This window comes from Agelaius tricolor, unplaced genomic scaffold (assembly GCF_023055355.1).
Source record: "Agelaius tricolor isolate 1412-34295 unplaced genomic scaffold, bAgeTri1.0.p SCAF_33, whole genome shotgun sequence".
Taxonomy (NCBI): Eukaryota; Metazoa; Chordata; class Aves; order Passeriformes; family Icteridae; genus Agelaius; species Agelaius tricolor.
In genome coordinates this window covers 1,557,469-1,579,877 of record NW_027269293.1, presented here as the reverse complement: position 1 = coordinate 1,579,877, position 22,409 = coordinate 1,557,469, and the positions used below count along the sequence as shown (strand labels likewise).

Sequence of the window (22,409 nt, the reverse complement as noted above, 5' to 3'; positions counted from 1 at the left end):
GGGACTGAGCTGTGTGTGTGGCTGAGGGCTCTTTTTTACTAAAGCAGGCATGGAAAGGCTGAAGCTGGATGTTGAAGTGAGCCTGCACCAAAATATTTGTCCTTTCTGCATTTCCAAGCTCCTGGAAAGAGGAGCCAGGCTCCCACCAAGCTGCTGTGCTGGGTGTGGCTGTCCTGTGTTCACACTTGTGTGCAGGGCTGGGCTGAGATGATCTTCCAGGACCTTTCCAAGCCAGGGATTCTGTGATTATCCCACCCCTACAGCAGCTCTGACACTGGGGAGCCCCTTCTGGGGCTGGCAGGGCTGCAGGCTGGGGGTAAGAACAGGGTTTTTCAGCAGGAGAGAGGTGGGAGTTGGCCAGGGCTGTGCCAGGGCTGAGCTGTGCCAGGGCTGGGGGTAAGAACAGGGTTTTTCAGCAGGAGAGGGGTGGGAATTGGCCAGGGCTGTGCCAGGGCTGAGCTGTGCCAGGGCTGAGCTGTGCCCCAGCAAACACCTGGGGCTGCCCCGTGCTCTCCCTGATGCAGATGCTGAGCTGGGGAGGGATGAAGCACAGCCCTGGGAAGGTCTGAGTGAAGGCAAAGGTGGTGGGGAGGAAGGACAGGGGACACAGAGGTGCTGCTTAGGTGGGTTTGCATCTCCTCCTGCAGCTGTGCCCAATCCCCATTTCCATCTCATTGCTGCAGATTTAAGGGCTCGGCTGCTCCCTGCACCATCAGGTTTTTCTCTCCTGCAGAAAAACCCAAACAAACCCCACACACAGACCTGCCCTGCCCAGGTAAAAGGTCTCAGCTGTCACAAGGGGCTCCAGACAATTTGTAGAAGCCACAAATAAAGTTGACAGCGTTGACAGGGGACAACTCGAGGACATCGCCCGCAGGGAGACCCCAGCGGAGTTACAGGCATCAGCTGTGCTGAAATTGTTCAATAAATCCCCGGGTTTAAGGCCAGGAGAGAGAGTTCAATCATCCTGGCTGACCTCATCCATCACATTCCTCCCTTGCAGTGGGAATTGTGGAGATGGGGTTATTAGAGGTGGCTCAGAGTGGTACCTGGAGGTGACTGGACAGGGATGCGCTGCTGCTGCTGCTGCCCCAAATGCACCTCCCTGCCTGAGTCAGCTCCTGTCTCACACATCCCTCACCCAGTCAAAGGTGCCTGTGCTCCCAGAGGGTGAAGCTGTGCTGGCATCTCAGCAGGGAGCTCTTCTCAGCCCTCAGGGGCTTCCTCTGAGCTCCCTGTGCCTGCCCAGCCCTGTGATCAGCGAGTCAGGGTCTGCAGAGGGGCAGGGGGGTCTCACCCCACCAATTCCCCTTCCAGGAGGGGATTTGCCTTCAGGTAAATAACTGGGGTGAGCCACAGAGATGATTGGAAGGATGGAACATCTCTCCTATGAAGAATGACTGAGGGAGTTGGGATTGCTCAGCCTGGAGAAGGGAAGGGCCTGGGAAGAACCTTCCAGAGCCTGAAGGGGCTCCAGGAGAGCTGCAGAGGGACTGGGGACAAGGGATGGAGGGACAGGACCCAGGGAATGGCTCCCAGTGCCAGAGGAGGGGATGGGTGGGACATTGGGAATTGGGAATTCCTCCCTGTGAGGATGATGAGGGCCTGGCACAGAGCGCCCAGAGAAGCTGTGGCTGCCCCATCCCTGGAAGTGTTCAGGAAATATCTCCTTAAACTGGACTGAATTTCATGACTCTGTGCTCTGCTTTGCCTTTGCTTTGTGTGGGCTGTGGCTGACAAGGACACCATTATTATTATTATTATTATTATTATTATTATTATTATTATTATTATTATTATTATTAACTGGTGTTTTATTTTTTTTATTTTATTTTATTTTATTTTATTTTATTTTATTTTATTTTATTTTATTTTAATTTCTATTATCAACTCTTGCACCTGCACGCCTGCCACTGGCTCAGGTGTCTGTGGGTCGGAATAAATTACAGAAGAAACGTTGTGTTTCATTAAAGCCCTGCTTTCCATTGGCACTGGGAGTTTCTCTGGTTACAAGTCAAACTGCACACCAGCCACTTGCTAATTGCACTTTGCAGAATCAAAGGCTTTAGCCAAAGGGATAAATATATAAAATTGTCGGGAAGGAAACATTTTCTTCTTGAATTCCAAGCAAAAACTGAACTAACACGAATTTCTTTTGATAATAAGAGCAGCAGAAACAGATATCTGATCTCTGTGGCTAAAGGCTACTTGAAGTAAAAGATTCACTTATCAGGCCAGGACTGTTCTGAGCGACTGAAATTACATTAGGAAAATCATGCCCTTGTTTTTCTTCTATAATTGTCTTTTGTTGTTTTAGCCTCCTTTTCCAGGTAACTCTGTCACTGAGCTATTTGTTCAATCTCTGCTTTTTCTGTCTCGTTGGCTCATCTTGCCAAAAGGGCCAGCGATGAGCACTGATGACAGAACATTTACATCATTTGAGCATCTCAACATTTGAATTTTGGGGGATTTTGGGGGGATGCTCCCCTCGCCGTCTTCCCTGGGTTTCCCATTCCAGCCTCCTTTTCCCAGGCAAGCAGCGACCATCGCTCACCGCAGCCCTGGGGACAGGGAGATGGAGGATGGAGTCACGCCTTGTTAACCCCCACTTTGCTGTGATTTATTCGGGGCAGCGAGGCATGGGGACAGTGAGGGGACGCTGTGGCTCCATCCCAGCCCGGGGCTGGTTAATAACCCGAGAAAAGGGAAGGGAAGACCGGGGGGGACAGCACTCGCTGGGTGAAAAAGTAGAAAAGGACGTGGAGTTTTATTTATTTCATGCCTTAAAGAGGAAAAACGTCTCTGTTTCAGATGGGGAAGCACAACATCTGCAGTGCCAGCGTCGAGCAGAGAGGGCAGATCCTGCTCTCAGCCCCGGGGTGGATTTTAGGGTGAAACAAACCCCTCCACCACTGCCTAATAAAGGCAGAACTCCTGCGTGTGCCCCCGTATTTATGTATTCTCCCGCGGTTTCTGGATCAGCTTTCATCATCTGATTTGCTTTTTACCCTAAGAATCAAGTTAGTTCACTGATTAAAAAAAGGGAAAAAAGTGATTACTAATTAAATAAATACATAACAAGAATAAAAAAAAAAACCAACTCTACTGGAAGCTGCAGCTTTTTGCAAAACTGACTGTGAAATTTATGGAACGACAGCTAAATTGAATGAAATTAGGAAGAAAAGGGCCTGTCTGTTTATGTGAAGAGTTTTCCGAGTTATCATAATTAATTATAACAAACATTTCACGTTGCACATTAAATCTCTGGCTCCAAGACTTGGGCTGGATGAGAGGGGCTGAGCCCTGGAGGCAGCTTCACCTCACCCTGGCCAGCAGGAAATGATGGCCCAGGTGTGCCCAGGTGTGCCCAGGTGTGCCCCAGGTGTGCCCAGGTGTGCCCCTGGAAATGATGCCCAGGTGTGCCCAGGTGTGCCCCAGGTGATGAATAAAGCCAGGGCACGCTCCAGAACACCTCACACAGACTTTAAGGGCTCTAAGGAGTTAATGCTGGGCTCAACTTTAAAAATTTTAAGGAGTTAATGCTGGGCTCAGCTTTAAGGGCTTTAAATAATTAATGTTGGGCTCAGCTTTAAGGACTTTAAGGAGTTAATGTTAGGCTCAGCTTTAAGGGTTCTAAGGAGTTCAAGCTGGGCTCAGCTTTAAGGACTTTAAGGAGTTAATGCTGTGCTCAGCTTTAAGAACTTGAAGGAGTTAATGTTAGGCTCAGCTTTAAGGGTTTTAAGGAGTTCAAGCTGGGCTCAGCTTTAAGGGTTCTAAGGAGTTCAAGCTGGGCTCAGCTTTAAGGACTTTAGGGAGTTAATGTTAGGCTCAGCTTTAAGGGCTCTAAGGAGTTAATGTTAGGCTCAGCTTTAAAGGGTTCTAAGGAGTTAATGCTGGTCTCAGCTTTAAGGACTTTAAGGAGTTAATGCTGGGCTCAGCTTTAAGGGCTCCAAGGAGTTAATGCTGGGCTCAGGTTTAAGGGCTCTAAGGAGTTAATGTTAGGCTCAGCTTTAAGGGTTCTAAGGAGTTCAAGCTGGGCTCAGCTTTGCCCCTGCTCCTTCCTGCTGGTGCCAGGCACAGCCCCTGCCCTACCCACAGCAGGGGGGGTCTCTTAGCACAGCTCAGGGCAATCCTGGCTCGTTTTGGGCTCATTTTGGGCTCGTTCTGGGCTCATTTTGGGTCCCAGACGCCCAATCTTACCCCGTGGGCACAGCAGTGTCCTCAGAGCCAGCTGTCCCCAGCCCCTGCCCCGGCTCAGTTACCCCCACAATTAAATTAAACACAATTAGAACCAAGACAGGTGCAGCTGCAGGCTCCAAAAAAAAGGGGGTTTTGGGGTCCCTGTGGTGCTTGGTCCCCCCACAGACACCCCCAGTGGAGGCTCAGCCCAGCCCAGCATCCTGCACCCCTGGCCCTGCTCCAAGGCTCTCCCTGCACAGCTGATTTGTGGCTGCCTGTGGCCCTCAGCCCGCTGTGTCAGGAGGTAAATCATAACAACTTTTTGTGCTTTCAGCAGAAATGAGAAAGGAAAGGAAGCTGGAATAATAATAATAAAAATCCTCCTGCCCCCCAGCAAGGCAATAAAGTGCTGTGGAGGCCTGAGTGCCTCCAGCTGCAGCTCCAGGAGGGATGTGGAAGGTTCTGGATGCTCTGCAGTGCTGGAGCAGGGGGGGTTACCTGGGATGGGGTCAGTGTGGGACCCCTGGTGCCATCCCCACCACTGAGCAGTGCCAGGAAATCTGGGGGAGCCCTGGGTTTAGGGCAGTGGGCAGGGTTGAAGTGTCCCCTGCATTCCCTGGGCTTTGGTGAGGTGGAGATGTTTTATTTCCACAGCACTAAGTGATTCAGGTTTGACTTCTGATAATAAAAATAAATATTTAAATTTAATATACACAACAGGCTAAATATTCTAATCCACAGAGCTCGTCCAAACAATCTGCTTTAACCACTTGGAGAAAAGGATTGTGCAGGTCCCAAATCTCAGCTTTGTGCAGATCCCAAATCTCAGCTTTGTGCAGGTCCCACACCTCAGCTTTGTGCAGGTCCCAAACATCAGCTTTGTGCAGATCCCAAATCTCAGCTTTGTGCAGATCCCAAACCTCAGCTTTGTGCAGATCCCACACCTCAGCTTTGTGCAGATCCCAAACCTCAGCTCTGTGCAGGTCCCAAACCTCAGCTTTGTGCAGATCCCAAACCTCAGCTTTGTGCAGATCCCAAATCTCAGCTCTGTGCAGATCCCAAACCTCAGCTTTGTGCAGGTCCCAAATCTCAGCTCTATGCAGATCCCAAATCTCAGCTCTGTGCAGGTCCCAAATCTCAGCTTTGTGCAGATCCCAAGCCTCAGCTTTGTGCCCCAATGATGACCACTGACAAAACACTCAACGTCCACTGCAATTTTTAGCCCCTTTTGTGAAACCCAGGGGACAAAAGGACAATCTGGGGACAGACAGAAAAGGCCCAGGGCTGGCACAGGTGCCCAGAGCAGCTGGGGCTGCCCCTGCATCCCTGGCAGTGCCCAAGGCCAGGCTGGGCAGGGGACAGTGGGAGGTGTCCCTGCCATAGCAGGAGTGGCACTGGGTGGGATTTAATGTCCCTCCACCTCAATTCTGTGATTCTCTGAGTTTTTTTTGTGGCAGTTTTCACCATTTTTTGTGGCACTTTTCACCATTCCCAGCGTTCCCCTGAGCAGCTCATTGGCACCAGAGGTGCTGGTGAAAAGAGCAGAGTGGTTCCTCCTACATCCCATGTAGAATTCCTGATGCTGGACCAAGTCCCAGCATTGCAGATCCAAGGGGTTGGATTATTAAAAAGAAAAAAAAATATATATAAAAATAAAAAAAGCTTGTTTTGGTGCAGGGTTTGGTTTGAAGCAATTCATTAATTCAGCTGCCAGCCAAGGGTGCCTGGCTGGGACCCACAGGAAAAAAGAAAAAGCAAGAAATACAATTAGATTCCGCCCCAGACCAGAAACTACCTCAATATTTAAGTAAAAAAAAAAAAAAAAGCCAAGTTATGCCAACGCAACTCCACTGAAAATTTTTACTTAATCTGCAGCCATGATTGAGCCAGATGGATAAAATTAAACCTACTGGGGAAGAGCCACACGTGCTTCTCTTCATTTGCAACCAATATATCAACTCAGCCTTCCTGCATGGATTATGAAACACAAATCTTCCTGCTTTCAGAGCCCAGAAATAAAGCAATAATGGCATAGAATTAATATAAATATTGGGGGAAATCATGTTTCCTGTCATTTAAAGAAGAAATCTTTGTACAGCAGAAAAGCTGGCAGGTCCATCACGGTGCTGCGGGGTAGAAAAAATAAAATATCATTAGACAGGACCCAGGAATCATGAGACTGATGCAGAGCCACTCTATTTTTTAAAGCAGAGGGTAAATTACACCCTTTGATACGCATCCCACGTGGTGTCAGAGCAGCAACAGGGTCTGGGAGGATCATTGGAAGGTAAATCCAAGGCTTGTGCTTCTCCCTGAAGAGCTGCAGGTTTGCCTTGGCGCTTCCAGTGCTGGGTTGAGGAGGTATTTAGTGTGTTTGTAAATAGAAATATGTACACACACTCCCTGCCCCTCCTTGCCATCCCTTTGGGGAGGTTGTGGAGCCATCCCTGCCTCCCCCTTGCTGCAGCAGATCCATTATGTAGATGGAGCTGCCTTTGACTCATCAGCCTGTACCTTTGATGCATTTTGGCAGAGAAACATCATTGACTCATAGCATAAATCAAATATTCCTCTCCATGGAGCTCCAGGCAGGCTGTGAACGCTTCCATTAGGGTTTGGGGACACCCTGTCCTGGCCAGCAGGGCTGGCACCCAAACCCTTCCCTCCTTTATCCCTGGCCTGAGCAGAGGGGAAGGGGCTGGGGACAGGGCTGACCCCTCTCAGGGAGATTTCTGCAGCACTGGGACAAGGGATGGAGAGACAGGACACAGGGGATAGGGATGGGTGGGATTTTGGGAATTAGGAACTGTTCCCTGGCAGGGTGGGGAGAGGCTGGGATGGGATTCCCAGAGCAGCTGGGGCTGCCCCTGGAGCCCTGGCAGTGCCCAAGGCCAGGCTGGGGCAGCCTGGGGCAGTGGGAGGTGTCCCTGCCATGGCAGGGGTGGCACTGGGGGGGATTGAAGGTCCCTCCCAAGCCATTCTGGGATTCTGTGACAGCCATGGATAAATTGCAGCCTGGGAGTTGCTCTGTCAGGCTGCTGGGCAGGCTTAACCCTTCAAGGAAAGGAAGGAAGGAAGGAAGGAAGGAAGGAAGGAAGGAAGGAAGGAAGGAAGGAAGGAAGGAAGGAAGGAAGGAAGGAAGGAAGGAAGGAAGGAAGGGAGGGAGAGAGGGAGAAAGAAAAGAAAGAAAGAAAGAAAGAAAGAAAGAAAGAAAGAAAGAAAGAAAGAAAGAAAGAAAGAAAGAAAGAAAGAAAGAAAAGAAAGAAAGAAAGAAAGAAAGAAAGAAAGAAAGAAAGAAAGAAAGAAAGAAAGAAAGAAAGAAAGAAAGAAAGAAAGAAAGAAAGAAAGAAAGAAAGAAAGAAAGAAAGAAAGAAAGAAAGAAAGAAAGAAAGAAAGAAAGAAAGAAAGAAAGAAAGAAAAAGAGGAAAGAAAGAAAAGCAGAGGGCAGCTGGGCTCAGGCTGTGGGGAAGCAGAACAGACCAAATCTCACTCTGGAGGGCTCTGAGGTCCCTCCCAGCCCCATCCCCTCTGTGAATGTGCAGTGCTGGGCCCTGCAGGTGACCAGAGCCCCATGTCCCACCACAGCACTGCCCCAGAGCTGAGCCCCTCCAGCCCTGGAGCCTCGGCCAGGACCCAACCACCACCACCAGAGGCTCCTTCAGGAACGTTCCAGCCCAAGGCTCTAAAAGCAAGTTAGGGACAGGGGAAAAAAAAAAAAAGGCAAATTAATTTAATGAGAGCTTAATTGGATTCTCCACAGCAGAGAAAGCTGCTGCTGCTGCTTCCCAGCAAATGTCCCCTGCAGCAGCTGCTGAGGCCACCAGCTCCCCCAGCTCTGCAGAAGCCCAGGTCCCTCCTTCCATCTGGGCATTTCCATCCAGCCCAGGAGCCTGGCCCAGGAAATGTCCATGGGGTGATGGGGCTGCAGTGGAGCAGCCCCCAGTGAGGGAAAACCACTGGCACAGGGTTGTGGGAACCCAGGAAATCCCTCTGGCTGCCCTGGAAGGTGTGAGACCCTGTCAGGGGGCTCTGGGACCCTGGCACAGAGCCCCAGACCCCTGTGCCTTTGATTCAGTGCTTGGAAAACAACAATTCCCAACCTTTATGAGAAGAATTACAACCCACGAAAGTTTAGGTAGAATGATAGTGAATTTATCACGGGGTGGAAAAACAGATTTTTAGGGGTTTTTACAATGGGGGTTCAGGGTGCAAGATGGAGGGATCTGGGCATGTCCAGCATTTCTCCTTCTTCTTCTTGGCCTCCATCTTCTGCTGTGATGGTGGCACTTTGGGATTGGTTTAGAGTAGAAGCTCAGTGTCTAACACAGGTGATGGGTGTTGGGAAGTAATTGTAAATATTGTACACGTAGTTTTTAGTATAAAGACATAAAACCATCCTGGGGGCAGGCAGAGTGCCTGGAACTGCCTTGCTGAGTGGACCTCAGTGGGACAGGAGGAAGAATTTTATAGATAAGACACAATCAACAACCTTGAGACCGAGAAATGAAGAGCCCTGACTCCTTCTTTGAGTGCCTGGCTGGGAAAAGAGATTTTCTAACACATCTCAGGGTCACTGTGAGCAGCAGAGACCCCGAGGCAGGGTGAGGCTGCCCCTGGTCCCAGGCACAAGGAGGGGATGAGTTTGTCCCTGGATACCTCACTCAGCTCCAGGCAGTGCCTGTTGACTGCAGCCAGGGCCCAAAGCTCCTCCAGGGCGGGTGGGACCCTCAGGGCAGGGGGGTCCCCAGAGCTTCTCACTCTGCTGAGCTGGACCTGGAGCTGCTCATGAGGGGCAGATCCAGGAGGAGAAACCCAGCCTGGCTGCAAGGACAAATCCAGACGAAGATCCATGGGTGGAGACTGCGTGGGGTGCAGGTGGGATTCCCTCAGTTGGGATTTACTGCCACAGACTGTCACAGAGTGTCACAGAGTGTCACAGACTGGCACAGACTGTCACAGACTGCCACAGACTGTCACAGACCGGCACAGACTGGCACAGACTGGCACAGACTGCCACAAACTGCCACAAACTGCCACAGACCGGCACAGACTGGCACAGACTGCCACAGACTGCCACAGACTGCCACAAACTGCCACAGACCGGCACAGACTGGCACAGACTGCCACAGACTGGCACAGACTGGCACAAACTGCCACAGACTGCCACAGACTGCCACAGAGTGCCACAGACTGTCACAGAGTGTCACAGACTGCCACAAACTGCCACAGACTGGCACAGAGTGTCACAGAGTGTCACAGACTGCCACAGACTGCCACAAACTGCCACAGACTGGCACAGACTGGCACAGACTGGCACAAACTGCCACAGACTGGCACAGACTGGCACAGACTGCCACAGACTGCCACAAACTGCCACAGACTGGCACAGACTGTCACAGAGTGTCACAGACTGTCACAGAGTGTCACAGACTGGCACAAACTGCCACAGACTATCACAGACTATCACAGAGTGTCTCAGACCGGCACAGACTGTCACAGACTGGCACAGACTGGCACAGACTGGCACAGACTGGCACAGACTATCACAGAGTGTCACAGAGTGTCACAGAACCCCTCCCTGGGGCTCTGGGCCCTCTCAGCTCCCCCATCCCTGCCCACCCTCCCCAGCCCCGCTTCCCCCAGCGAGCAGCTCCAAATCAAAGCTGTGTGGAGCAAAGCTGCTCGGATCAATGAGCCACCGTGCCTGCTGCTCAGCCAAGCACGGCTACCAGGGCGTCTTTAGTGCTTTAGTGCTGCCTCAGAGGATCCTCAGAGCCAGGAGACCCAGGGAGGCTCATTAGAGGAGCAGCACTCGTGGCTGGGTGTGCAGAGCGGCTCCGCAGCCTCCTCCTCTGCAGGCAGCCCTGCCCCTGCTCTGATCTGGGATGCAGCCACGAGGCTCTCACGAATGAAACGCTGTTTAAAAGGGTTTTAATCAGAATTCCTCCAGCCAAGGCAGAGAACCCGCTGTCTTTGGCAGAAAGGACGCGGAGGAATTAAGTGATGATGGGAGAAGTGATTTCAAAAAGCCTGACTGTATCTCCCTCTCTTGAGGTGGACCTGGAGCTTTTCACGAGGAGGAGAAACCCAGCCTGGCTGTGAGAACAAACGGAGATGAAGAGATGAAGATCCAGCCCCAGCCTCTGCCTCTGATGGAGTTTTTCCCATGGCAGCTTCTCCCTGCCTCGACTTCCCCAGCAATCCAAGCAGTTTCTGCTCCTCTTTCCTCCTCCCTTGCCTCCCTCTCGGAGTCAGGGAGTTTGCAGAGCTGGTTTTGATCTCAGCTCCACCACTGCAGAGGAAGCAAGGTGGGGAAATCAGGATGGCAGGCAGGGAGCTGGCAGGAGCCCGGCAGAAATCAACCCCAGAGACGACACTTGAAGGAGCAATCCTGGTGTTTGTGGATTCCAGCTCCCCTTTGGCACCTGGGGGACTCTGTAGGACCAAGGCTCAACTCAGGGCTGGATCCAACAGCACTGGCTGCATCAAAAACTCTGCTTCACCCAAAACGTGGCTCAGCTTCACACACAGCAAGGGCCACTTTTAAATTACATTTTAAAAGGTGGTTTTATTTAAACTACACTCTGTCTGAGAGTAGTTAATTTGTCCAGAGCCTGATATTCTGATTTTCTTAGGGCAAGTATTAACCTTCTGTATTAACCCCAAACCCACCAGGCACAGAGCAACCCACCCCTGGTGCCCTGGGCAGGAGGGGGGTGAGGGCACCCTGAAAATCATTCAAATCCCTGCAGAAATATTTGGGAGTGCAGATTTGGGAGTGCAGACCTGGAGTGCACAGCAGCCTGAGCAGGAGTGTGTTCAGAAAGAAAACAGATGGTTTATAGCCCAGAGAAACAGGCAAACACTGAGTGCAGGGGCTGGGGAAAGCCAGAAAAAGCCAGACTCGAAGATTGCTTGAATAACCTTAAAATACACTTCTTCTTTTCATTCATAAACTGCTATGAAATGGGGTTTTCCCTCTATTTCTCTGCCTATTCCCATCCCAAATGGAGGAGCAGGCTGGCCCCACTCTCTTTCCTGTGCTTTTCAGGGAAAGTTGGGTGCAGCCCTTACTGTCCTGCAAAAAAATCCCTTCCCCTCACACACCTGGGGGCTGCCAGAGCCCAGTTCTCCCAGTTCCCAAACCCCTGAGCAGTGCTTTGCTGGACAGACATCATCCCCAGGAGGTTCCTGTCCATGGATTTAATTAAAATAAAATATCCCACGCCAACAGGAGCCTCGTTGTCTTTCAGGGTTGTCTCGATAATTATAAAATAAATTGCATTTCTATCGCTCCTTTCATCCCTGGATCTCCACGTGTTTTTACAAGCATTAATTAATTTAGCTCTCAAATAACCCTTCCCTCTGATGCCACATAAAAATTTAATAAACAGGTGCTGGGAGAGGCAGGGACATGCTCTGGGACATGAGGATGGCCAGCACAGAGGGAAAGCCCCAAATCCTGGAACTTGTAAGAAATGAGAGTGTCAGAAAAGAGGGGAAAAGCTGTGAATTAGGGATCTGAGCATCCAGGGCCCCTCTGGGAGCCCAGAGCCCCCCATGGCTCTGTGCCAGGGTGGGAATTGCTGCCAGGGATGGGGGAAACCCAGGGTGGGAGTGGCAGAGCTGATGGAACTGTAACACATTTAGGGAAATCTCCAAATAGGTCTTTTCCTTTTTTCTTTCTTTTTTTTTTTCTTGTCTTTTTTTATTCCTTCTGTTTCCCTTTTTTTTTTTTAGCTTTAAAGAATAACACTGCCTGTCTCAAGCTGTGGTAATGTATTCAGGCAACACAACTGAGTCAGAGCTAATTGAATTTAAAAGCAGGTATTACATCTGTGCCTTCGGAGTGAGTACATCCTGAAAATCACTTCAGTGATGAAGTGTTTTACCCAACTACTACTTAATCTTTTTACATAGAAAGCAGAATTAACCCCGCTGCGCAGCCTTCATTAAGGAAACCAAATGAAGTTACCTGGTGAGATTCAAATGTGCTCCAAGTGGTGAAACTTCAGCTGAAGTTTCTTAAATCCAAAGGGACTCTTCTTTCTTTTTTCCTCTCTTTTTTTCTTTTTTTGGTTAAAAGTCCTACAAAGTGGTTTAAAGCAGGTCAGTTATCTGGGTCCTGTTTTACTTTCAGTCATTAAATCTGAGAGGAAATCAGAAATAAGCACACCAGGCCCTGTGTGTGAATGTGACTGGGGAAATGGGTCAGCTTCCTGCCCAGAACCATCAGTGCCTGCCCTCTTTTCCCCATTCCCACCCTGTCCAGACTGCCCCCCTCTCTCCAGCAGGATAAAATAAATAAAGGAGAAAGCAAGCCTTGAAGAAAGCTCCAGAAATAACCCAAGCCCCCTGTGCAGCAGCACTGAGCATCACCCAGAGCTCCCCCTGGGAAACAGGACAGGGCAGCAGCCCTAAAGCAGCAAGACATGGACCCTCTGTGGGCAGAGTGAAAGAACACAGCTCTTTGTAGAGAGAGAGAGGCATAAAATACAAATATATATCTTTTATATTTTTATTTTATATTATAGCATAAAATTAATTTATATTATTATTATTATATATAATATACATAATATAATATAATATATAATATACAATATATTATATATAATATATAATATACAATATATTATATATGGTATATTATATGTTATATATTATATATTATACATTATACATTATACATTATATACTCTATACTATATATTATACATTATACATTATATATTATATTATATCTAGTTTATATTTTTATATTATATATTAATATGCTTTATATACACATATAGGTGTATATAATATATATTATATATAATACATAAAAATATAACATATCTATTATATACAATAGATGTCTATATATATAATATATATATGTGTGTAACAGATTTATACACACACATATGTCTATATTCAAGTGTGTATATATATATATATATATATATATATATATATACACATATAGATATTTTTACTTTACATTCTATTACTTTTCCCACTTGGTATATTACTTTATGCATATATATATATATATATATCACACATATAAATATCCCTTGATACACTTGGCTGTTACTTTACACCAAGCAAAAGCCCAAAGCAATGAATTGAGCTCAGAGCTCGCTGCACCCACCTCGCTCCCATCCTTGAGCTGCTGCAGGGTCCTGGGGGAGGAGAGGAGGCAGATTCTCCTTCTCTGGGCCAGAAAAGGAGCAGGGAAAGCAGCCCAAGGAGCCATCTGCAAAGCTATTCCAGCAAACCAACATTTCTGGCTGGCTGTGTTTATCCATCAGTTCCCAAGGCAGCCACGAGGGAGCTGGGAAAGCTGTGGGGATCCCCTCGATGCTTCATGAATTTCAAGCGCAGACAATTGATTTGCATCGGCAGGAATTTGCATGGGGAGGAAAAAAAAAATAAAAAAAAAAAGCTGGAAAAAAAAAAACTAAAAAATGAGCTCTTCACCATTCATTAATTTTCTCTAAAATTCATTCATCCAATTAGGCAGCTGAAATGGTGCGTTGTAATTTGGATACCCTGTGACACACCATGACTATTGATGGCTCCTGATTCAAAGGGAACAGAAATGGAATAAATCTCAGGCTGTGGCCTCTTCAAAACCTAATTTCCTTCTAGTTCTGAACCAGGAAATCATCCAGAGAAATCAGGAGAGGTTCAGCCAAATTTAGGTTGGGCATCAAGGAATGAAGGAGGTTCTTTGCTCACGGCTCTGAATTTGGGGGAATTTTCACTTTATGAAGCATTTCATCAGTTGTACCTGATGGGTGTGGAACAGGGGCACCCACCCTTGTGTGCCCACCCCAGGGGGAATCTCCTGCACCACCAGGGCCGATAACTGGGGTCATTTTCAACCTCTGCACCTCCATGAGCAGCCAGAGGGGTTTTTTGGAACTGCCAAAGTCAGGACATGAGGTTTGTGCTGCAGAGGATTCAACTGCAATGAGCAGGGGGGGGGTTTGTGTTGCCTCTTTGCCATTAAGATCTGCTGGCTGAGGTGGAGGGGTCCTTATCAGGGTGAGGAGGGGTCCTTATCAGTGTGAGGAGGGGTCCTTATCAGGGTGAGGAGGGGTCCTTATCAGGGTGAGGAGGGGTCCTTATCAGGGTGATAAAGCAGCGTCCTGGGGGCCCTGAGGATGCTCCCAGCCAGGTCTTCCCACTCCCTGTGGTTTGACCCATTTTGCAGAGGAGGAGAGTGAAGTGCAGAGTATGTTCAAGCTCTTCAAGGTAATTTTCAAGTTGAAAAGTTGCAATTCCAGAAAAAGAAATCTCGCTGAGGTCCTAAAACACGTGGCAATTATGTTTTCCCAGTTTCTCTGAGTGACCTCGCTGGGATCAGGGACACTCCATCCACTTGTCCACAAAATGCGTTTAAGTGTCCCCATTTAACAGAGCTGAAGAGGGAAATCTGGGGCCAGGCTGTCATTTGGAGACTTTCCACAAACCTTCCACAAGATTTCCAATCACAGGCTGCGGGAAGGAGCTGAGAACTCCACATTGCCCCAAGGAGCACAAATCCCCAGGGCTGGGAGCAGGGTCCTGTCCCCCTGCAGGAGCTCAGAGCATCAATAACACAGCAATAAATCCTGCAGGCAGCTGGTTCCATCCTGGGAGGGAATATGGAGATGAATACAGAGATGTGTTTGGAGAATTATGGGCAACTCATCACCATCACATGTGAGCACTTATTGAGTTCCCCAGGATTTAGGGGGAGATCCAGAGATGCACTTTAGGTGCTGCAGCTGAGGTAATGAGATGCCCAAAATAGGTGCTGGGAGGCTCAAGGACACATTCCCAGGGTGTTGGATGCAGAGATTTCCATGAGGGAAGTCTCCTTTCCCTGGCTGCACCAGAGGAAACGTTCCTGATGTTCCTCTGAAACCTTGGGGCTTTTAATCCAGGCTTTAAATCCACATCCTCATCTCTAGACCAGCACCTTGGCTCCCAACACACACAGTGCCAAAACCCATATGTAATGTAATATAATATAATATAATATAATATAATATAATATAATATAATATAATATAATATAATATAATATAATATAATATAATATAATATAATATAATATAATATATAATGTAATGTAGCGTAATATACATAACATAACATAATACAATATAACATAACATAATATTACATAACATAACATAATATAATTAATATAACATATTATAATATAATATAATATAATATAATATAATTAATATAATTAATATATAATTCTACAATTATATAACCCATGATTTGGGGAGGCACAGAAGCTTTATCCCCCCACCATCTCTTGTAAAATCATGGAATGGTTTCACAGAACTCACAGAATGACCAGGATTCACTGGAAGACCTTTAAGATCATCCAGTCCAACCCAGCCCCAACACCTCAACTGAACCCTGGCACCCAGTGCCACATCCAGGCTTTGTTAAACGCACCCAGGGATGGGGACTCCACCTCCTCCCTGGGCAGAACATTCCAGAACTTTATCACCCTTCCTATAAGGAACTTTTCCCTAATATCCAACCTATATTTCCCTTGAAATTTGGGTTGGAAGGGATCTTAAAACAGCCCAGCCCCACCCCTGCCATGGCAGGGACACCTCCCACTGTCCCAGGTGCTCCCAGCCCCTGTGTCCATCCTCGAAAGAGAATTAAACTCTGCACAAACACAGAGTTAAGGTCTGGAGGCGAAAAGGAAACTCCTGGTGCCAGGTTCTGTCATCACTGGGGGAAAAAAAAAGGTCCCCAGTCCCCAAAAGCCTCCCAGAAAAAAAAAAAAAAACCAGGAAGAAGTAAATAAATTTCACTGAGCCTTTTAAAATGGTTTAATTGCCTTTGTGCTCTAATTGCTCCTGGTTTTACAGCCTCATTTCTTGTCATAAAATTAGTCCCACTTTTTATGCCTTTTTCCTTTTCTTCTGGTCTGTGATTATTATTTTTTAATTGCTTTGGTGTGTTGATCTCTCCCACGTCTCCCCCGGGAAGGGGAAGAGGGACCTGATTCTGTGTCTGCCGCCTGCACAGAGGATGCTGCAGCTGCTGGGAGGAGATGGAGGCTCCCATTTTGGGGGGGAATTTCAACACTGATCCCTCCCAAACTGTCACAAACACCCAGAGCAGGGCTGGGCACAGGAACTCTGCATCCAGCCCCGAGAGGAGGAACTGTGCTTTGGAGCACAGTGACTTCTGGCAGGATTCTCTGGGGAAAGATTTCTTGCTGCAAACCATCAGGAACACAATAAATAAATAAATAAATGAAATAAAATATAAAATATAAAATATAAAATATAAAATATAAAATATAAAATATAAAATATAAAGATATAAAGATATAAAGATATAAAGATATAAAATATAAAGATATAAAATATAATATATGATAATTAATATGTAATGATTAATAAATAATAATAAATAATTAATAATTAAAAAATAAAAGCATAGGAAGGAACCAGAGCACCAGAAAAAGACGAAAGCTGCGTCATCTGTAACCCTTTTAACAGCCCCCCTGTTTCAGGCAGCACCTCCCAGCACAGCCTCTGTCTGTCTGTCTGTCTGTCTGGGCTGATGTACAGCTGCAATAGGAAGCCGTGCCTGAAGTTTATTAAGGCTGGGTAATTCCTGTGTACTATTGATTCCATCTCTGCTGCTATCTTGCCCTGTCTGGACCTAAAAAGTGATTTAAAAACAAGGGAAAAAAACCCAAATAATCCTTTAAAAATTGCAAGTATTATGGGATGTGGGACGCTGCCATTTTGGATACATTAGCAACACACTGCAAAGGAATGTGTCTGAGATACAAATCTAATTAAGGGGACTTTGATGGTGTTGAGACTAAAAATGAGGGAGCACTTTGGGCTGAACCAAAACACGAAGTTGAATCTGAGCTTAGCTCCGCAAATTCCTGTCTCAGCGGTGGAAGGAAAATTGGATTTGCTTTGGCTTCCAGCCAGCCTTGCTTCATCCTGAACGAGCTCTCCACTGCCCAACCTCTCCCACGTCCTTGGAGTTACTCCCAGCTTGTGGCAGGAGCAGGAGTGAGCTCAGAGGAGCAGCTCTGCCCACTGAGATGCTCAGGGCTGGCGTGGCTCCACCTGGGCACAACTCCTGAGGCATCAGAAATGCAGAGAAGCAAAACTTGAGTCCTCCTCCGGGGCTCCGAGGGGTTGCACGCATCTCCAGCCCAGCCCAGAGCTTCCCTGCTGCTCCTCCATGAGAGGAGAACACAGCAGGAAGGGGCCATGTCCCACACGTGAGCCAGGCCCACACATGGCCCACACATGAGCCAGGCCCACACATGAGCCAGGCCCACACATGTCCCACATATGAGCCAGGCCCACACATGGCCCACACTTGTCCCAGGCCCACACATGGCCCATACTTGTCCCAGGCCCACACATGTCCCAGGCCCACACATATCCCACACATGAGCCAGGCCCACACATGTCCCACACTTGTCCCAGGCCCACACATGAGCCAGGCCCACACATGTCCCACACATGAGCCAGGCCCACATTTGTCCCAGGCCCACACATGGCCCACACTTGTCCCAGGCCCACACACGTCCCACACTTGTCCCAGGCCCACACACGTCCCACACATGTCTCACACATGTCCCACACATGTCCCACACATGTGCCAGGCCCGCCCCAAGAGCAGCATTCCCAAGGGGACCAGGCTGGATCAGCAGCCTCGTGTCCTGGGCTCCAGAAAACAAAACTACAGCAGTGACAGAGCCAGTCAGACACGGATCCCAGCTGAACCCAAACCTTCCCAGACTTTGCAGAGAAGGAGAGTGAAGTTCCGAGTGTGTTCAAGCTTTTCAAGGTAATTTTCAAGCTGAATAAAGTTGCAATTCCAGAAAATAAATCTCACCGAGGTCCTAAAACACATGGAAATTATGTTTCCCCCAGTTTCTCTTAGTGACCTGGCTGGTCAGAGCTGGGGGATGCAGGATTTGGGTCAGGCCCATCTGTACCCAGCTCTCTCAGCCCCCTGCAGTGACATTTAAAACATAATAATTGAGAAATCAAGATGTAGTCCTCTCCTTTAGCCCATTGTCCCTGTCAGCCACAGGCACAGCCTGCCCTGTCCAGCCCTCCCACAGCCCTCCCTGCTCTGCCATCACCACAAATGTTCTTATTCATCCCAATTTTCCATGGGGTTGGGTCACCTCCACCCCCTTACCAGGAAATCCAGGGCCATCAGCCACTGCAGAGCCACAGCACAAGGAGAATTTGTCCTGGCTGGACTGAAAAAAAAGAAGTGAAGTAGAGCTGAAGGCTGCAAGATGAGTTGTGGGAATGAGAGTGCTTTGTGGGACATCATCCAATTCCTGCTGGACAAAATCCATCATCCCCTTGGTCCTCACCTGCCTCTGTGCCCAAAGAGACACCAAAGATGCCCAGAAGCCTCCAAGACCCCCAAAACTTTGTCCTACCAAGTTGGGGTGGAGCACCCTGGGGGGACATTGAAGGGAAACCCCAAATGAGGTTGATGAGGGCTGAGGAACACCTGGAAGAAAGGGTGGGAAGCAGCAGGAGGGTTCCCTGTGGCTGCAGCCCATAACCTTGTGTTTGTCCCTGGTGTTTTCCAAACTTTTCCTGGAGAACATCTCTGCAGCACAACATCCCACCTTGCAGAAAGCCCAGGGGAAGGGACAAAGGATTTTGAGCCTGAGCCTGCTCTGAATTCAGCTCCTGCCAGCACCTGGGGGCATTTGGAAAGGGGCCTTTAACTCTCACTGAGATACCCAGAGAACTGCTGAGCTTGTACTCAGAACTGAGAACTTGTAGGTTTGGGGGTGTTTTTGGTGCTGCAGTGTACTCACAGCATCCCCAGACAGTTTGGGCTGGCAGGAACCTTAAATTCCACTGTGTTCCACCCCTGCCATGGGCAGGGAGACTTTCCCTGGAGCAGGTCACTCCAACCCAGCCTGGAACACTCAGCATTGCAGGGAAGGGGTGGGCACAGGGCAGGAAATGACAAACTCCATCCCCAGTGCTCCATCAGCAGCCAGGCACCTCCCAAAGCAGCGAGGAGCAGCCCCACGGCTGTGACATTTGCGATGCATTAAGTTTAAACATTTTCAATAAAGAAAAACAATCCATTCAGACTTGCTTTATGATTCATAGTAATTGCAAATAGGAGCAGTTAATATAATTGTCCAGCTGAGACCAGCAGGCTGGGAACATGTAGCAGTGAGATGTACAATCAGGGAAGGTTGGGAGGGAATTTAAGTGCAGGTTAAGCAAATGCATTACTTTAATAACACACAGAGACAGCCCTTGTAGTTATAAAGAGGATAAAATAAATATTGTACCAGAAATCTACAGAATGGGAGGTTTTATCACCAAGGACTGCCCGCTCCCTATTTACTTTCAATTTAGATTTTACAAAAGCTGCACTTGCCATGTTTTTTATGTGTGGAAGACAATGACTGGAATTGACAAATGACCTTATTTCTCCATAAGTTTTGCAAGGGAGCCTCAGTTTCTCAAAGAAAAATTATCACCTCCCAGCAGTCATCCTGGAGACAGAAAAAAGCTTTTTTTTTTTTTTTTTCTCTTTTTATTTTTTATTTCAGAAAGGGAGGACTATTATCCAAAGAGGAGATGGTGTTCCTGCTCCTCTCTGCCTTGGAGGTGAACCAAGCCCTTTGGCTTCCCCAAGCACAAAGGGAAGGGACCTGTTTCTCTGCAGTGGTTCTGTCCAGCTCTTGTGCACCACCCTACTTCAGCTTTCCCAATCCTGGAAATTGGAGTTTCCACCCTTTTAAATAATTAACTTGAGCTGGTTCAGTGTGAAGCAAGCAGAGAAGAGAGGAAAGAAGAAGCTATTGAAAGACATCATCTTCATCACCATTTATCCAGCTTAACCAGCCTCTCTCCAGAGAAGAGCTATGGTGCTTTATTAAAAGATATTTTTGAGGGCAACCCATTAAATTAAAGTATCTTGTTCACAGACTTAACGACACATAAACAGCCAAACAAAACAGAGCATGGGCTCATTAGAACCGTTTATAAAATATTAAGGGTCCTAAAAAGTAAATATGCACAGGCACCTTTCTCCTGGTGATGGAGGAGGATGAGGATGTTCAGGTTTGCTACCTGCAATAGAGAAAAGGAAATATTCTTGTCAGACTCCTTCTGCCTGGTGTCCTCTGTTGTTCTGGGCGTGGTGGATTAATGCAGTGCAATAATTCTGGGGTGCCAGTGCCTGGGTGTTGTCACCTCCCCAACCAGGTGAATATTCCAGCACCCCCCATACAGGTGATGGGTTAAAAATGCAGGATAAGGCAGGCAAAAAATATCAATCCTCCTCAAAAAAAAAAAAAAAACCCAAAAAACCAACAAAAAACCCAACCGAACTCCAACCCAAATGAATGGCATCTCTTTCAGGGCCCCCAGCACCATCTGTGACACCCCAAGCTGCAGGTGAACCCTCCTGTATCCAGGGGGATAAACACCAGGAGGAGGAGGAGGAGGCAGGGAATGCAATTTTAAAGTCACAGAATTTAGCATAAGGAGGTAATGGGATTGCGGTGGCTTTCCAGTAAATGTCATTGCTGTAATTAGGAGAACAATTATTGTCAACCGGCAGAATTGTCCCCTATCTGTCATTTCAGCAGGAGCAGCCAGAGCCACAATTAAGCCCCGCACGGGTGGGGCGAGGTTCGAGCGCCGCTAATTGGGATCGGCCGGGGTGGAGCAGCCCCTGGCAGCGGGGACAGGGAATTAGGGACGGGAAATTGGGGACAGGGAGCTGGGGACAGGGAATTCGGGGGTAAGGATCCGGGGACAGGGATCTGGGGGTCCCTCCCCACTGCTCCCGCCCCTCCATCTCCCCTCGGGAGGATGCTGCAGACAGAAACTTCATTTATTACAGCCCCAGCCCGATGTCCTGGGCTGGTACAGGGGAGAAATTTCACTTATTACAGCCCCATGTCCTGGGCTGGTACAGGGGAGAAATTGCACTTATTCCATCCTGATGTCCTGGGCTTGTACAGGGGAGAAATTTCATTTTTATTCCAGCCCCATGTCCTGGGCTTGTACAGGGGAGAAATTTCACTTATTCCATCCTGATGTCCTGGGCTTGTACAGGGGAGAAATTTCATTTTTATTCCAGCCCCATGTCCTGGGCTTGTACAGGGGAGAAATTTCACTTATTCCATCCCGATGTCCTGGGCTGGTACAGGGGAGAAACTTCATTTATTCCAGCCCCATGTCCTGGGCTGGTACAGGGAAGAAATTGCACTTATTCCATCCTGATGTCCTGGGCTTGTACAGGGAAGAAACTTCGTTTTTATTCCAGCCCCATGTCCTGGGCTGGTACAGGGGAGAAACTTCATTTATTACAGCACCAGCCCAATGTCCTGGACTTGTACAGGGAAGACTTCAAGCAACTGCTTAACTCTGAAAAAAACCAAAGTGCTGAACTGATTTACAAATTGAAGAGCTGGGAGGTCAAACCTTCCTCCACCTGCAGCAGCAGGGAGCTGGAGCAGCTCCAGAAGGGGAGAGGGATGTCCTGGGGATGAGGCCAGGCCGGGATCTCGGATGGCATCTCCAGCTCATCCCCCTCCAGCTCATCCCCCTGGGGATGCAGCCAGCCCAGGATCTCGGATGGCATCTCCAGCTCATCCCCCTCCAGTTCATCCCCCTGGAGGTGCAGCCAGCCCTGCACACTCCAGTTCTCTCCAGTTCATCCCCCTGGGGATGAGGCCAGCCCGGCACACTCCAGTTCTCTCCAGTTCATCCCCCTGGAGGTGCAGCCAGCCCTGCACACTCCAGTTCTCTCCAGTTCATCCCCCTGGGGATGCAGCCAGCCCGGCACACTCCAGTTCTCTCCAGTTCATCCCCCTGGGGATGCAGCCAGCCCGGGATCCCGGACATTCTCTCCCGTCCATCCCCTCCTCTCACGGTCCAGGAGCCGAGGCTGCTGCAGCGCATCCGAGCCTCGGGGCACCGATGGGTGGAAAAGCTCCTCGGAGGTTTGGAAAGGCCAAACTGCAGCCGTATCCTGTTGTTGACAGCATCCACGTCCCCAGGGAGCTCTGATGTGCAGCTCGGCCCTGCCTTTCTCCTGCCCCGCGCTCCCAAATCCCCTCTCCCGCTGCACACCCGAGCTGCTGCAGCTCGGACAGGTCCCCACAGCCCTTCCCCGACTCCCTCCGGGTGTCACCACCAGCCAAGCCAAAATCGAAAAAGCCA

The 22,409-nt window shown here is 48.5% G+C and overlaps 1 long non-coding RNA gene across 2 annotated transcripts; it reads right to left on the bottom strand.

Annotated features, from left to right (window-relative positions):
* Positions 1–5,987: 5,987 nt before the first annotated feature.
* LOC139602273 (uncharacterized) lies at positions 5,988–14,073 on the bottom strand. 2 transcript variants are annotated; one of them, XR_011683150.1, is made up of 3 exons: positions 13,319–14,073; positions 12,155–12,267; positions 5,988–6,305 (listed from the first exon to the last, which is right to left on the bottom strand). It is a non-coding gene; the product is annotated as an uncharacterized lncRNA (long non-coding RNA). The 2 variants fall into 2 exon arrangements; XR_011683151.1 differs by lacking the exon at positions 5,988–6,305 and adding an exon at positions 9,851–10,471.
* Positions 14,074–22,409: the final 8,336 nt, after the last annotated feature.